Source organism: Crassostrea angulata, chromosome 9, assembly GCF_025612915.1.
Source record: "Crassostrea angulata isolate pt1a10 chromosome 9, ASM2561291v2, whole genome shotgun sequence".
Taxonomy (NCBI): Eukaryota; Metazoa; Mollusca; class Bivalvia; order Ostreida; family Ostreidae; genus Magallana; species Magallana angulata.
In genome coordinates this window covers 29,240,747-29,257,129 of record NC_069119.1, presented here as the reverse complement: position 1 = coordinate 29,257,129, position 16,383 = coordinate 29,240,747, and the positions used below count along the sequence as shown (strand labels likewise).

Sequence of the window (16,383 nt, the reverse complement as noted above, 5' to 3'; positions counted from 1 at the left end):
GTATTTTATGTATTTAGTTTCGTAAGTGTCAATTTTTTGTTTAAAAACCTACGAAATTGTTTCTTATTTTTTCTAAATGAAATAATTGAATTACTAAGTATAATGTTTTGTATTTGTTGATCAGTACATGTAACATCAATGAAATTGAATTTGGATATATTTTAATGTCTATCAATATTGATTTATCGATTACACTTCTGGGTAATGGTTTTACTCATGTATGTTATAAATTGACAGCAAGTATTTTAAATTCGAGTCGCATAACTAACATTTTTTTTTTAGATTGATGCATAAGCTAGTCGTTTGAATAAGGTTTTATTTAGCGTAAAGTTGCAATTGATTGAAATCTGTTTACAAGATGATATGATTCTTGACAATTATTTTTCTAATATGTTTTACGGTGTGGCCGTTGGGGCGAGCACAGCATGTGATCAAACAATGAATTGTAATTAATCAATAAAAATTGAATTAACAACGTAACATTTGAATGCAAAAAAATAAAACATAACGTTATTTATTTTTCAGTAAATTTTCATTATTCATAGTTAATAAGATTTGTTATGATTTATTTAGTTATAAGTAGAACAGTGAGTTTAATCTGGGATACAATGTTGTTGAATAATAATGATTTTAATATATAAATATTCATTGCACTGTATCTCCTCTTTTATAGTGATTGTAATGTCAGTTCTTCCCCCGTTTTTGCAGTAGACATTTTTTCTTAAACCTTCATATAAAACTTGACTCATCATAAAGCTCCCCCTCCCCTATGTTAAAAAAATAATATTTCCCTTTTTTCACTTTACACATCGACTTTATAATCGACTTATTGTGGATTTGCCCCCTCCACTTTAAAAAAAAAATAATGTTTAATTATTTTTTTTTTAAATATTTTGCTTATCATAATAAAAGAACATGGTGCCCCCCCCCTCCCCCTGCATTTAATAGATGGAAGGAAAATAAAGAAACCATTAAACTGCTAAAGAGCTGAACAGATTAGAATTTCATGATTTTTTTTTCTTTTTGCCTGCAAAGATTTTTTTTATGAGGCTGCCATCCACCCACCCACTCCATTTTAGACGTACGTTCCAGGAATTTACCGTAATTATAGTGAATAAGATAAATGTGAACATTCATCCAAATGAGTGCAATTTACACCTGATTCCTGTATCTGAAGAAATGTCCTTATTCTTCAGCTGTTCTTCAGCTTAGCCTTTGCAAAATTTTGAGAGGATTTTGGTCATTACAGCAGATTTACAATAATTTCAATTAGAGTAATTTCCCCTTATCAGTGCTTATTGTGACGTCAAAGCTTACGTTGGTTAAGTGTCGCCTGACTCTTTAAAACTCTCCTGAGAAATAAAAGTACGCGAAGTATACTGTTTTATTTACTTAAAAAAAGCACCATGTTCTTAAAATTACATATCTTATATATGCGTCTCAAAAGTTGAACTTTGATTCTCGCGAGAACGTGAGGTTGGAAACCATTGGTACTATGAATTGTTGGTCAAAATTTACTGACGCCGAAAAAATCTATCGGATCAATGTGTAAACTTTTGTGACGTCACTCGATTATTTTTGATTGAGAGTGTACTGACTTGAACTTTAGAGATAGCACTGACTGTATGTCGTATACATCGTTATTGTTTTTGTATTGTCTTGCTGATTCTCGTGAGAGTGTGAAGTGATAAAAATTGCCATGATTACGGGGAACTACTGGGACGATTAAAACAATGCATTACTGGTCCGATTTACTGGCGCCAAAAAAATCCGTTAAATGAATGTGCAACTAGTCCGAATTTTCTATTCAGACATGCCTTGCCGGTAGAGCTCGCTTCGCTCCGGCGCTGCGCGCCGGTGAGTTGCGCTCGCTATAATTTTCACATCTTCTACATCTTTGCAAGCAAACACTGATGCTTGTGATTATTTTATCGGAGGAAAAAAACCTTATAATTGTTAATATTAACTGCTTTTCCTTTAGAACATTCCAGTACTCCTTCAAAAGACCTTCAACACAACATTGCCACGAAGGAGTTTCTCAAATCTAATGGTAATATTTTTGAAAGAAGAAAGAACATTTTTCTTTATAAATTTATCTTTAGGGAGAATTAATAAAATCGTTTATTATCATTAAATTTTGATATAAATCTTAACGTGAATGTTTTGTCGTTTCTTCAATAATGCAAATCAAGCTTGTAGATTGGAAGGGCGGACGGTCAAATAGCTATACATATAAATAGACAGATATAAAATACATGTAGATACATAGAAGATAGATTGATAGATGATTGATATTTTTTTAAATTACAGATTTTTCTAAAGTCACAACAAATAATGACAAAACATCCTGTACGGCAGTGAAACAAAACAGTAAACGGGCCAATTATCTCAAGTTTGCTTTGATTGGACTAGCTATTGTGTCTATTATCATAGCTTGTATTTATTTTCACGTGCGACTGCTAGAAAAACGTTATATAAGCCAAATGATAGTATAATTAGCATATTGTAATGCCTTTTCTTTTTAACTTTGAACAATATCTTTTAAAACAGAAAGACAATCAACATATTAAACAATACGTGTTCACATGAGCCAATATCTGAATCTTTTTTGTAGTGAATGAAAGATATATGGTTATCTTATCTATATTTATGAATTAAGGCATTTTGCAAATAAACTACAAAATGCCTGCCCAAATGGAACTTGCTTACACCTTTGGTATTTGAACATATGTGTGATAATGTCCGTAAGGTATCATTGATTTTAACTGATAAGTTATTATTGTGAAATTAATCAAAAACCTACTTTCATTTTCGATAAACAAGCCCAAAATAGCAAAAATGAGAGTAAGGTGGTGGATGCGCTTTGGTGGATCCAATCATGGATCAAAATATACTAGCAATGAAATGATATGAAATGATTACGTAAAGAGTGAATACGTTTATTGTGGGACTATTTAGAGAATACATATAAGTTAAGATTTGACAAATGTTGATTAAATAAAATGAGTAAATTCGTTTCTTTAGTAGGCAATTTTAGTTTTCGATTCTTATTTACTTACGAAGCACGACCTTTGGTGAGAAAATGTGGTAAAACTTTCCAAAACGGGGTAACCAAGAACGTGTATTGACTGATTAACGAAAAGTTTAGGACGAGTTAATGATGCATCGCGGACAGATACCTTGGATCGCAATTCTATTCATACAAAAAATTAATAAATAAATTGGAACAACTTATGCGATTTTAGTATGAATGGAAAAAACTTTCCAGACCGGGTTGCCCAGAAATGGATTGACTAGTTAACATCATGGCGGAAAATGGAGTTAACCATCGGGCAGATACTTTGAATCTGACAACTTTAGTTGAAAATATGCATGCAAATGGATAATAATGCACAACAAAGCGTGTTTTAATTTCATACTTTTTTACACCAGCACATAACTTTAAATGATGTATGCAAAAACGAGGAAGTTTAACGGGAATGCCTCCCCCTTCCGGATTGTTTTTTTAAACAGTCTTTTATCTGAAAGTCCTTTTTGGAACAGTAATAGAAATCATATTGAAGATTGAATCAGAAAAAGAACTAAATCCAGAGAGAGAGAGAGAGAGAGAGAGAGAGACACTAATTACCCATTAACTGGTTTGAAATAAATACAATAAAACAGTTTATTTTTTCAGACAGTTGACACAAACAGGATTAAGGCCACGAAAATGTATATATTATCCATTTCTGTTTAGATTTTTCTTCCCTGCCTGTCCTCTTAATATTCAACAATGCATTTTTTTAAATTACCAATATCTTACTAAGTTTTCTATATATACATATACACATTTTTGTCAATAAGATTATTATAGAATAAATCGACGACAACTATCTAGTCCATCTAAAAAAATAAAGTTGGAGTTTTATTGTTATAAAGCGTTAATGATAATAAGTAATATTTCTTTGAACAGTTCTAAGAATGGTTGGGTATTTAATTACTACATTTGTAGTTGATCTTATAAAAATCATACGTGTAGTTTCCTACCACTATCCAATTTTCCTTACGAACATAAATTGACCCTGTATATCCATAATCATAATACTTTTTGACGATGCTAGGTTTAGAGTACCGTGTCTTTTACCCAACCTTCTGAGTGGGCATGGTACGAATCCAGGACTCAGGATGTACAACTGGATGGGGGAAGTCATAGAAAAGAAGCAAATTAATCACATTTTGAGAGGTGAATGGGATTTCATGGTGTAAATTATGTATCTACTGTCACTGAATTTCGAAAGATGACTGCATTTATTAGGACATGCGATATTTGAAAGAAAAACAAACTTTTAAAAGAAGAGGTTTTCTTTTTATTGCAAGTGGACGAATTCCTGAAGGTAAATTACAACATTGGTTAAACATATAAATATGTATTTATTCCAAGTCATTAGTAGGGCTAAGATGGTCACACACATTCAAACAATTTTTAATTACAGATATGATTTAATGACAAATTAATGACTATCTCATAAATCAACAACACAGAAATATTTGAAATTTGAAATCATGTTTTCGATCATTCTAAGTTTTTTTGGCGTGTGATCATTTGTATATACTCATGTTGAACCTCAAATACCAGTGAACTGGTCATGACTGAATAACGAATTGAATTGAAATGGTACTTTATGTAAGCTGAGCTAAAGCATATGTTACCAACCATTAGATTGATGAATGTGAACCATTTTCTTTAGAGCCAGAAGTTATTCTAACTGTATTTAAGCAACAATCATAACCAGCTGATATAAGTACCTATTCTAAATGTCCAATCAATGAATATTTAGTTAACTATTGTACATGTACTTTGCAATCATTTTGACAAAATGAATTCCTTTACAAGATAGGCTATTCATTTTAAAATTAAATAAATATATCATTGTCCCACCGGAAAAACTGCTAGATACAATTTTAAGGGAAAAAAATCCTTAAAATGTTGTGTTACATCAAACCCGTTTTCTTTAAATTAATTCAAGCATTGTCATCACAAAGTGTAAAAGAATGTTCACAATTTTGGTTAATACACTAGTATAAGAAATGCCTTTATCAACAGTAATCTTGCTTTCTCTCAGTAGACCTGTTGATATGTATATAGTATTATATGAATCGTGTTGTATTTCGGCGTTATAGCTGTTAATAATAACCCCCCCCCCCCCAATTTTTTTAGAACTTCGAGGTATTGAATAAACACAACCTGGATAAAGTTCACACAATCAGTCAGACAGAATTGGAAAATACTTTTGAAGATGCGAGCTTTAATTATCGAATTATCTCTGGTACATGAACAAACACGAAAAGGGTGTAATTCAATTTTAAAATTCCAAGAAGGATCTAACAATGACGGGAATAAGTTGACTTAAAAAAGAAAATTAATAACAAGAGTTACAACTTTACACTTATTGCGGTATTTTTACAACTTGACAGTGCCTTTTTGCAAAATAACACTAACAATATCACACCAACATTAGGTTTTGGTTACACGTACATGTACATGTATATATGATATCCATATCATTGTATTCTGTAAGTGGAAATATAATATGGTTTGAACCGAGAAACTCTTTAACAATTTGTTATATTTTCAGGAGGAATTTTCTCAGAAAAGCAGGGAAATGCTACTTGGAAAAGACTATACTGCGGAAAAAGCATTTAATCATTTTGACGAAGATAAAGATGGGGAAGCAGATTATTTTTTTAATATCAAACATGTACATGTATTAAAAGTCGTGAATAATAGATTTTAATGTTTAAAAATGGAATGATCTTTTTTTTAGTTTTTGAAAAAAAAAATTACAGCTATCAATTTTGATACTTTTTAAACTTGCACAAAATTAATTTTTGATAGTTTCATAAAAACGAACTAGTAAAGAAACTTTCCATTCTTTAAGAAGATACATGTACATGTATGTGCATATAAATAGACTGTGAAACCTTAATTGATATATTCTCTCGATATTTCTAAAAAAAGAAAATGCAATATACTGAAACTTTACAAAAGTTGATGTTCATTACATGTAAACTTTAATGAGTTGATAAGCCTCATACAAAACACAGGAGTCAGTTTATAACAGGGATTCCTTGGATACCAGAGGACAGACATTGTCGAATTCTTTGACACCCTTCAGAACACTCTTCTGACACACATCAAATGGGCTTATGTTAATGTAAGTATATTATCCTTGGTACAGAAAGCTTAGTAACTCAAAAATGATAAATTAATTTTATTTCATATATTTCTACCAGTGGGCAGTGTATACTGAATTGAAGTATAACATTTTACGCAAGTAGATTATTTTACTACTCCTCTGTTTGTATCAAATGACAAAATAGTTATTTGCGAGCTCTGAAGATAAAATATATATACATATAATAGAATAATATAAAAAGAATTTAAATGAGATTTCTAATGGTTGTCATTCACGATTTAATGCAGATATTTATTCCCTGCGGGTAATTATGAATCCCCAGGGATGTACATGTAAATGTAGCTGAATTATCATTGTGATGATAATGATATATAACACTGCTGGTATAAATGGAAAAATATTGACATAACCATAGAAAATTGTGTAAACTTGACAAATTATACTTTCTCTCGACAGTTGTCTTCATTAAATGATTTTTATAAGAAAAAACTAAAACAAGCAACAGAAGTGAGTACTTCTATTCTTGTCAGAAGCACGGATATAAAAGATTTACACGTACACATGTTTTCAAAATCATTCATTTACTAACAAACATGTATATTGTATATCATGTTTAAATAATCATATCTAAGGGAATCTCCGTTTCATTTTGATGCAGTATGGATTTTGAATTGGAAGAGGCTCACAAGGAATATGTAATATCAGTGAGTTGATACCTTTCTGATTCATTGCGTTATCACTGGTTGTCTTGTTTTATTTTCCTGCACGTACATCAAGATACCCCGCATGGTTCACTTTGACAGGTCGGCAGTTTTAGCTACCCTCTCCCATCACTCGATGAATCGTAAAAAAATGTTCAAGGCTAGACATCATTATTATCATTTATAAAATAGAAACTTGTCTGTTCATCTAATTTGTGTTACATTTAATACATGTATATAATCACAAAACACTTTCTTAAGTCTCAATTTTTTAGACCATTCCATAATCAAAGTTTTAAGAAGGGGCTATTGAGAAATAAAAGAAGTAGATAAAGTACTGTTTTCTATTAATTTTACCTGCACCTTGATTTAACACCTGGCGATCATACCTATATGAAGTTCCTTGGAAATCAACTTTTTGTATTATTTGATGTAAATTTTGCTGTCCTTTTCAAATTCTATTCAAATCATTAACTTTAATTTTCACTTCTATTCATGTTTTCTTTATAAACAGCAAGGCTACAAATCAACGATGACCTTTCTGAAATACTTCGCCGCTAAATCGGAAATGTCAAAAGCAAGCAAAACACGTCAGTCACAAACAGGAAGACATAAAAGATGGCGTCATAGAGGAAAAGGATGACCTAGATGCCGATGCCTACCCACGTGCTTTAACAAATATGAAAATGAATACAGATATGTAAAAATGCTGTTACATGTACTAGGTTACTGTGTATCTAACTTTTGAATATATATCCAACTTACTAATTTGTATCTTGCGGTTTGTACTCTTTCCTTTTTTTAGTCGATAATTAGATTATTTTGATTGGCACATTTGTGTAAATTAAATTTAAGGAGCCAACATGTAAATTTAACTCATCATCAAGCCATTTTTTTTCTTGAAATTACATCAATATTATTTTTCAAGGACTATCTTAAAAAAATAATGATATTTTACTAAGTTTATGTCTTTTGATTTATAGATAGACAAATTGCAGAAGGACGATAGCAATAGTAACAATTTCTAAATAGGCATCCGTGGAACAAGAAGAAAGCATTTTTTAAGAACATAAAAAGAAAACCTACTGGATTAACTAATCGTCTTTTACATGTATCTTTCATATCCATGATAGTTTGCTATTGAGTTGCTAATACATGAATTAAAATTGTTACAATTCTTATTTGAATGTGTTTTAGTGTTAATTGTAATAAATTTATAATACATATCAACGAAATCATTTTTGTTTTTGATGCACGCTACTGACATACAAGTTGATAATACAGGACTATCAACAATCTCGATTGAAGTAATCTTTTCGTGAGTTCTATGGTCGATACAAAGATACAATTTTCCACTGGGTGGCATGCTGATTGATGATTATCATACTCATTGTTATACCATAAATAATCATCTAATTGTCTACGGACTTTTCCGTTTTTCCCGATTACGTCACAGAGCACCCGGTGGGTGTGACCGGTTTTCATATATTCCTCACTCTGTCGTGGTTCTTTAACTACCTCTTTTTATTTTATAGGTCCGTATTTGCTCTGCTCTTGTCATATATTTCATATATCCTTTGTTCTTTTGATTTTGACCACTGTTCGTTATCCCCATATGCATGTCATAGAGGAAAAAGCCAAAACACATGTATTAAATCTGATTTTTAAACTATTGAATAGTTTTTAGGTGAATTCCGTGAAATATTTATTTGCAAGAATCATTAACTGCGACCCATATGCATGTCATAAAGAAAAAGCCAAAACACATGTATTAATTATGATTTTTAAAACTATTGAATACTTTTTTAGGTGAATTCCGTGAAATATTTTTTTGCAAGAATCATTAACTGCGACTTTATTTCACAATTTTGTGTCATGATTTTATGCACGAAAAGGGAGGTAATTCACATTAAAATGATTATGTAACATTGTTTTTAATTTATTCCGAAACCTTCGAATCAATCTTAAGCTTGTACAGGAACGCAGTTTAAATAATTTTATGATATATCTTCAGGTCTACTATAATTACTTCCCTAATTATTTTCGAAAAAAACCCATCAATTTTGAATCATACTAATGTAAATCATTTGCAAAACGCTAATGAATTAACTAAAATTTGAATGCATTTGAAACAACTTGCGTATTATCTTACTTATGCTGCATTCTGTAGTTTGCATTTTGTCGGATAATCAGGAAATATACTGGGTATATTATTCGTTTAAAGTTAATGCTTTTCCAAACACTTATATTTTAAGTCCGTATTAGACTTTCCTGCACTTTGTTTGTGTTTAGCTCTGATTCCTCAGTCATCTCTTTTTTTTTATACCTATAGGTATTTTATTTAAGAATAACTGAAATAAAATAGGTGATATGAGTTTAATACATTCACGTACTTAGTAATAAATACATGTTTTTGCATATGTGATACAGATGACATCCCAAAACTCTTACCGGCCTCCAGGTTTGATACAGGTTATCATCCCTAGGGCTGATACTGATCTGTATCACGCCCCTTGTAGAACTTCTCTGCCTTTTTCCGTTTCTGCATGTAAACAGACGAAAAATGAAACATTTCTTACAGTCGACATTTTAAAATGCAGTTGAAACTTTAGTTTTAGAGCAGTTAATTTCAAAACACGAGGAAATTCTGGTTCTATAGCTTTATGTTTAGAAAACAATAAGACATCATATTTTCATTTAATACATGTACAGACTACTTCAAATAATATTTAAAATCAATTTGTTCAAGTTGATGCATTAAAAAAATATCGATAAGTATAATCTTATCAAAAGAATACAACATTTTATGATAATTGTATATCACATACCTCACGTATACATAGAGAATAATACATACCCTTTTCCATATCACAATTACTATAATATGTGGCATTCTTTTGCTAAGAAATCAAAGAATGTATTTTAGCAAAACTGATAAATAATTACACATTGAACTGCAAAATAAAAGAAAAAAAATATGTTGTTTGTCTAGTGCCTGATATTTTCTCCTTAGAATAAGCTTAGAAAATAATAACAGCTTTTTCAAACCTTAACCATTTTTGGGTTACCTTTCTCATGTTTCTATATGGTTTCAAAAAATGATAATCATGGTATGAAAATTACTACTATAATTAAAAATTGATTTTCCGAAACTTAGAATTTAACGAATAATAGTTATTGAATTTTCATGTTTTAGAGGACCTCATTTTATAACAAGGAACAAATTAACAAGGAAATTAATTTATATAGAGAGTCACAGATCTATAGAATTCGTGTATCATTCAATATAAGTGCATAGAGGTAAAATGGAAAGAATAGTGGTTTTTGGTACTGCGTATTTGTATATGATACTATTTGAGCCTTTCCAAACTATGCCTATACTAGGGACTTGTGTAGGGTAAGTAATCTGTTTGCAATTTTGCCAATATTTGCGAGGACCGTTCCATAACAATGAACTATTTACACTATTGTAGAACAAACGGAACATCATGTTGTGTCGGGTTCAAGTGGGATCTTACACAAGAGAAGTGTTTACGTAAATATACAACATTATTGAAAACAATGTAAATTATGTAAACATGCTTCCGTTTTTGAGGGTCCTTCTTTTAGCACTTTGATTTGTAAATAGTAATGAATGTCTTGCATAATGTTCTCAATAAGTAACAGTTACTCTGGAGATTTCATGTCCTTATCATTTAGGCATAAATGAATTTGAGATATTCTTATCAAGGTTAAAAGTGTAAAACAAAATACAATTTAGCTCGAGATTTGTTGCTCAATATTTTATACTGTAACTCAGTGACGCTAAAACATAAAATTAAATAAAAGTGCATACTCTATGAAACAAGTATCATAGAGTATATGGCCAGCACGCTGAAATTAACATTTTCTTTACAATTATAAATTGTTTAGCTTGTAACAAGGGATATGTGGGGTCTAACTGTGAAGCAACGTGTCCATTTCCAACATATGGAGAAGGCTGTCAGATGAAATGTAACTGTATTGATAAAGATTGTGATCCTGTCAATGGCTGTAATAAATCGTCATCAGGTGTGCATATGTTTCTAAATGATTATACCTATTATGTCGTTTGCAGCTATTTACAAACAAATGTTAATTTTTTTATACATTACTAATTTTAGGGTATCCAATGACTTCATTACTAAGCTTGGATTACAAAATTGTCACATAAGAACTGTTGGATTCTAAAGTCAGCATTTCTGATTATTATACTGTCATGTTAAAAACTTAAATCTTATTGGTTATGACGCAGTTGATAATCCGTTCTATTACCCTCAGCGTTAGCAACACCCTTGGCAACGGGTAACACAACGATTTGTAACATGCGCATAAACTATGCGCGTACGGTTTGCCATAAAATTCACCTCATTTCTGTATAAAAATAGAAAGTTCTTTTTGTACTGAAGACATTCAGTATAATAAAATAAATAGTGCCTGTTTGGGAGGGTAAGAGTTGAAATTAACACCCCTCGAAAACCATTGTCAACTTCCGCTTCGCGTCTGTTGACAATGGTTTTCTCGGGGTTTCAATTTAAACTCTTACCCTCCCAAACAGGCACTATTTATATAATTTGAATATGATTTTGATTGATTTTATGTCAAAAATATGTAAAGACGAAGCTATACTTACACCGATTTATGTTTAATAATTCACTACAAAATAATCGAAGATCAAGTAACTATTATTCAAGTTGGAAAAAAAGTTTTTAATTGGATATATTTATATGATTAGTCTGTAAAATTATTTGTCATGGAGGCCGAAATTATCAAATGTAAAACTTCCCCTTATGTAAAATAACTTCCTACAAACATTTAAAATGCGTACATCTGGCTTTTTGAAAATGTTTTCTTCGTGGAAGAAATGCAATTACAAATTAACATGTACGATGAATAGCAAATTCAATATCATTCAAGATTTAACATTTTGATACGACATAAACAGAATGCCCGGTAATGTCAATATAATACTCTTTCTGTGTATTTGAAAAGCTCCATAGAACGTACAGTTCAAATGATAAATAGGCAATTCCACTCTGGCTTTTCGTCATAAACCCTCATTGAATTGGCTTTGTTTTTATTTTTAACATCAAACGTATTATCATAAGAAAAGTGATAACATCTTATAACAAACTTTATGACTATTATAGTGTCATTCTACATTTTGGATATAAATTAAACATTGCCACCTTTTCTTTATTATTAAAGAGAAATTATTTTAATTAAACGAAAAGACTAAGGATGTTCTGTCATGTCAGACGTAATGGGTAAAGGAATTTGTATCTGCTACAATTTTTTTTGGCGTATTGCTAACATATTATTTGACGTTTCCAGTTTAAGATTTTCTAGACTTGACAGCGTGTGAGAGTAAAGGTTGTTTATCAAATAAACCATTAAAGCTATGTTAATCAAGCTGAATTTGTTAACGGAACAAGTTCATGATATTTGCATTTTATTTTAATCTTAACTTTTGAAAGAAAAGAACGCAAATATCATACGTGCCTTGAGACATTCTAATCATTTAATAAGTACATTTATTCTTCTTTTAAAACTGTCGTTGATAACAAATCAATATGTGTGTAGTCTGCAAACAGGGATATCATGGAGAAAACTGAACAAACTTTTTTTTTTTTTTTTTTTTTTTGGGGGGGGGGGGTTGTTGTTGTTAAAAAACCGTCTTCCCTTTGCCCATTAGTTTTTATTATGAAATGAGCTGTATATGTTGTAACCCAAAATACAAAGTAATGTCTTTTTGTTGACCAAAGCATTTATATTTAATGAAAATATACATGAATGTTCACATTATTACAGAAAAAAAAATAAATTTAATCATTCAATTATAAAAAAAAATGACTTTTAGTTAGGTGGCTAGACAATGCTATCGTTCGCAGTCGTTTGTTGTTTGAAGTAGGTTTTTTCAGCATTGACTGATGATATAAAAATCATTATGATTCTAATTGATTATTTAGTACTTTTTCCATCTTTTATAAGCAAATATTGACATCATTTATTAATCAATGCCTGGTGTTATCATTTCTTTCATGTTAGGCTACGTTTATAAATCATAATTCAAGGGATATAACTCTGCCATTCAGTCTACTAAAATGTAACTAAATTGCAGTGTGCAGGAAATGCTCGGTTGTGCCATTATTTAGCTTGCATGTTCTTTCAGTCAACCTTCAGCACAGCTTTATTTTGTGTCTTAATCCACCTTATCTTTGTTAATATCAACTGTTTATTTTCAGGACCTTCCAGTCTACCTTCAACAGACCTTCAACATAGCACTGCAACGAAGGAATTACTCAAAACTAATGGTGATATTTTTAAAAGTATAAGATGCTTTTAATTAATTTATATTTATCAAGAATTATCAAAAATCTTTTAATGATCACTGAATGTTGCTAAAAATTGAAACGCGATTGCCTTGTTGTTCTTTAAGTATTACAAAGCAAACTGGTAGACGAACGAAGAGTCGGACGGACAAACAGATAGATACATAGATAAATATACTAGATAGATGTTGAGATATATACATAGATAGACAAATAGTAAGATATATATATATATATATATATATATATATATATATATATATATATATATATATATATATATATATATATATATATATATATATATATATATATATATATATATATATATATAGATCGATAGATCGATAGATAGAATAGACATTTTACTCATACATATATTTTAAAACGTAAATTTGTTATAGTTTTTTCTTATTACAGATTTAACTGATGCCACACCACATAATGACAAAACAACCTGTATGACAGTGACACAAGAAAGTAAACAGACCAATTATCTGAAGTTTGCTCTGATCGGACTAGCTATTGTGTCTTTTATCATAGCTTGTATTTATTGTCACATGCGACTGCTAGAGAAACGCTTTATTATCACAAGAATAGTATAATTAGCAAGTTATATTATCTTTTGTTTTCAAATAATGTAGCATGTTTCTTCTTTCTTTAGAGGTATATATGCCGTTTTAATGCCTTTGTGCAATGTTGAATACCATTTCCAAATTTTTTCAGCATGGCTAAATATATAAAAAAGAAGTTGCTAGAAAACTTTGCAATTTTTTGATTAATATTAACGAGGTACTAGCCGTTATTAAAAACAATGAATAACGGCGATTTAGTTATGCATTCCCATCAACAATTAACGTTTGAGGTGGATTTGAGCATGTGCGCGGGATAGTTATTCAAAAAGCAGCTTGCAGAACGAGGTAATACGACAGGTTTTTTTTTTTTTTTTTTTTTTTTTTTTTACAGTTGTTTGAATTCCGATAAACAGGTTTGTGTGCTTTTAATAAAAAAAAAAATCGGATATTGTCATCTGCATGTTATGAAGATGGTTGCGTATCGGTGTCGATGACAATCGATGAGAGCTCTTTTGCAATGTACCATTATTTTTATTCATTTGACAATATATATAATTATAAAATATCCCTTCTGGGCCCCTTGACTCAAACCATATACAAGTTTCATCATATCCCAACTATAAATATCGTATTTTAGACATATTTTGTTTTCCTTAACGAGTAAATATCTTATTACACAAAGAAAAACAAAGCTGTATGACCCACCTGTCTATACATGTAACAAGAAGCTAGCAATATAATAATTCAAAATGAGATTTTCTAACAAGTGTCTTCCGCTCAAAGTCGTCTCCAATATGGTAAGATTTGCATTTTACAGCGTTCTCTGTCAAACTGGTTTTTTTTTTCTTTTCTCTCAAAACGCTATTTTCCACTGCCAAGGGACCGACCAAGTTTTCACGGCGACATATTGTGTACGTTCTAAATTTAGCTTGTTGTCACATCACGTGCTCAGGAAAATGTTATAGTTTGGCGTTTACTGACAGACCCGGTCTGTAAATAAATGGATTAGAATTTATATTTAATACTTTTACATGCATATATATGCGTTTGATTTAAACTGTATAAATTTGCAGAAAGTTAATAACTTTTGGAGCTTAATTGTAAAACGCAAACATTTCTTTCTTTTAAAAGTTTCATTTCAAACGGCATATATTCCTTTAAAAAACCCTACTAAAACAATCTTTTTTTTTAACAGAAATACATCTAAACTTATTAAAAAGTATGGTGTTCACATTGGCCATTATCGTAATTGTTTTAATGATGAATGAAAGATATGTGTATGTTTTAAACATATACAAGAAACTCCATACAATGCGACATTAAGGTTTGTTTTTGTCATGCATGCATATAACAACATTGACATTATCGAAAATACGTCCCAAGAGAGATAATTCTGTCATCAATTATTCATTTAAAAACAATTTATAATTCTTGACTTTGCTGTGTAAGTCGAATAATTTAACCGTTTTAATGATAACTATTAATATGGAACTAAATAACAGAATTTACAAATAGCACTATCAACACATCGCATATGCATCTTAATGTTCGTGTAATGAAATGGTAATAAAACATTTCAATCCGCCTATGAGTGGAATCAAACTTATTTAGATGTAACATAAAATGTACTTTATATTTGTTTTTAGTTTACTGATTGGAGGGTTCTTATGGAATCGTATTCGGATGTTCAAGTTTCACAATATTCCTTTTATGCGGCACAGAAAACAACTGTACACAGTATAAAGTGAACATGTTGCATTACGCTTCTGGGAGAATGCCATTCTAAAACTCAGGTCCTCTATCTTCTATCTCCTTTACAGTTAGTATCTGGTGCTAAAAGGACGTATATGAGTGCATTGATTTTATCTGCACATGAACAAAATGTTTATGTTACTGCATTTAGTCTTTCAAAGTTTTTTCGTATATATCTACAAATATTTTCCTGATTTGATTACATGTAATGAAGTAACTTACTTTGCATTAACAAAGAACAAGGGTACACGCTGCCGCCAAAAAAATTAAGATTTAGCTAGATAGTACGGATAAGAAATGTTTGGCATTGCACTAGTGCTACTGCCTTAAACGTTTGCAAGATTAATCTAAGAATTCCTGCCATCGGTAGATAAAGTGATCAAGTTAATAACATGATGACAATGTCATAATTATTTCTGTTACACACAACTTCAATACTAATGGGTTATGTAATATAATTGTAAAATTGTGTTGCCAGGGTCTGTGACATCTTCGCTAGCCAAAGGTTTACGATCCACTCTGCTCTTTTACAATATTGTAGAAAAGCAGAGTGGATCATAAACCTTAGGCTTGCAAAGATGGGGCTGCAGTTGGATTCTTATATAATAGAATGCATGCGTGGGTCGTTTTTAAAATTAGTTTCCTGATTATTTGAAATATTTGTATGCCTCTGTACAGAAGAACGATTGTTCTGTTTCCTGTAAGACGTGTCGATTTTTAATCTTTGTTTGTTAATCATAATGTTAGGCCTGTGATAATGGCTTCTTTAAGAATATTTGCGCCGCCAACTGTCCGTAACCGACTTATGAACAGGCCTGACAGCCTGTTT

The 16,383-nt window shown here is 30.7% G+C and overlaps 1 protein-coding gene across 1 annotated transcript in view; it reads left to right on the top strand.

Annotated features, from left to right (window-relative positions):
• LOC128162453 (uncharacterized) overlaps positions 1–2,447 on the top strand; it is a 47,179-nt gene extending 44,732 nt beyond the window's left edge. The window contains exons 3-4 of the transcript XR_008240669.1: positions 1,982–2,050; positions 2,311–2,447. The gene's annotated coding sequence lies outside the window, so the exon portion shown is untranslated. The remainder of the gene's footprint in view (positions 1–1,981; positions 2,051–2,310) is intronic.
• Positions 2,448–16,383: the final 13,936 nt, after the last annotated feature.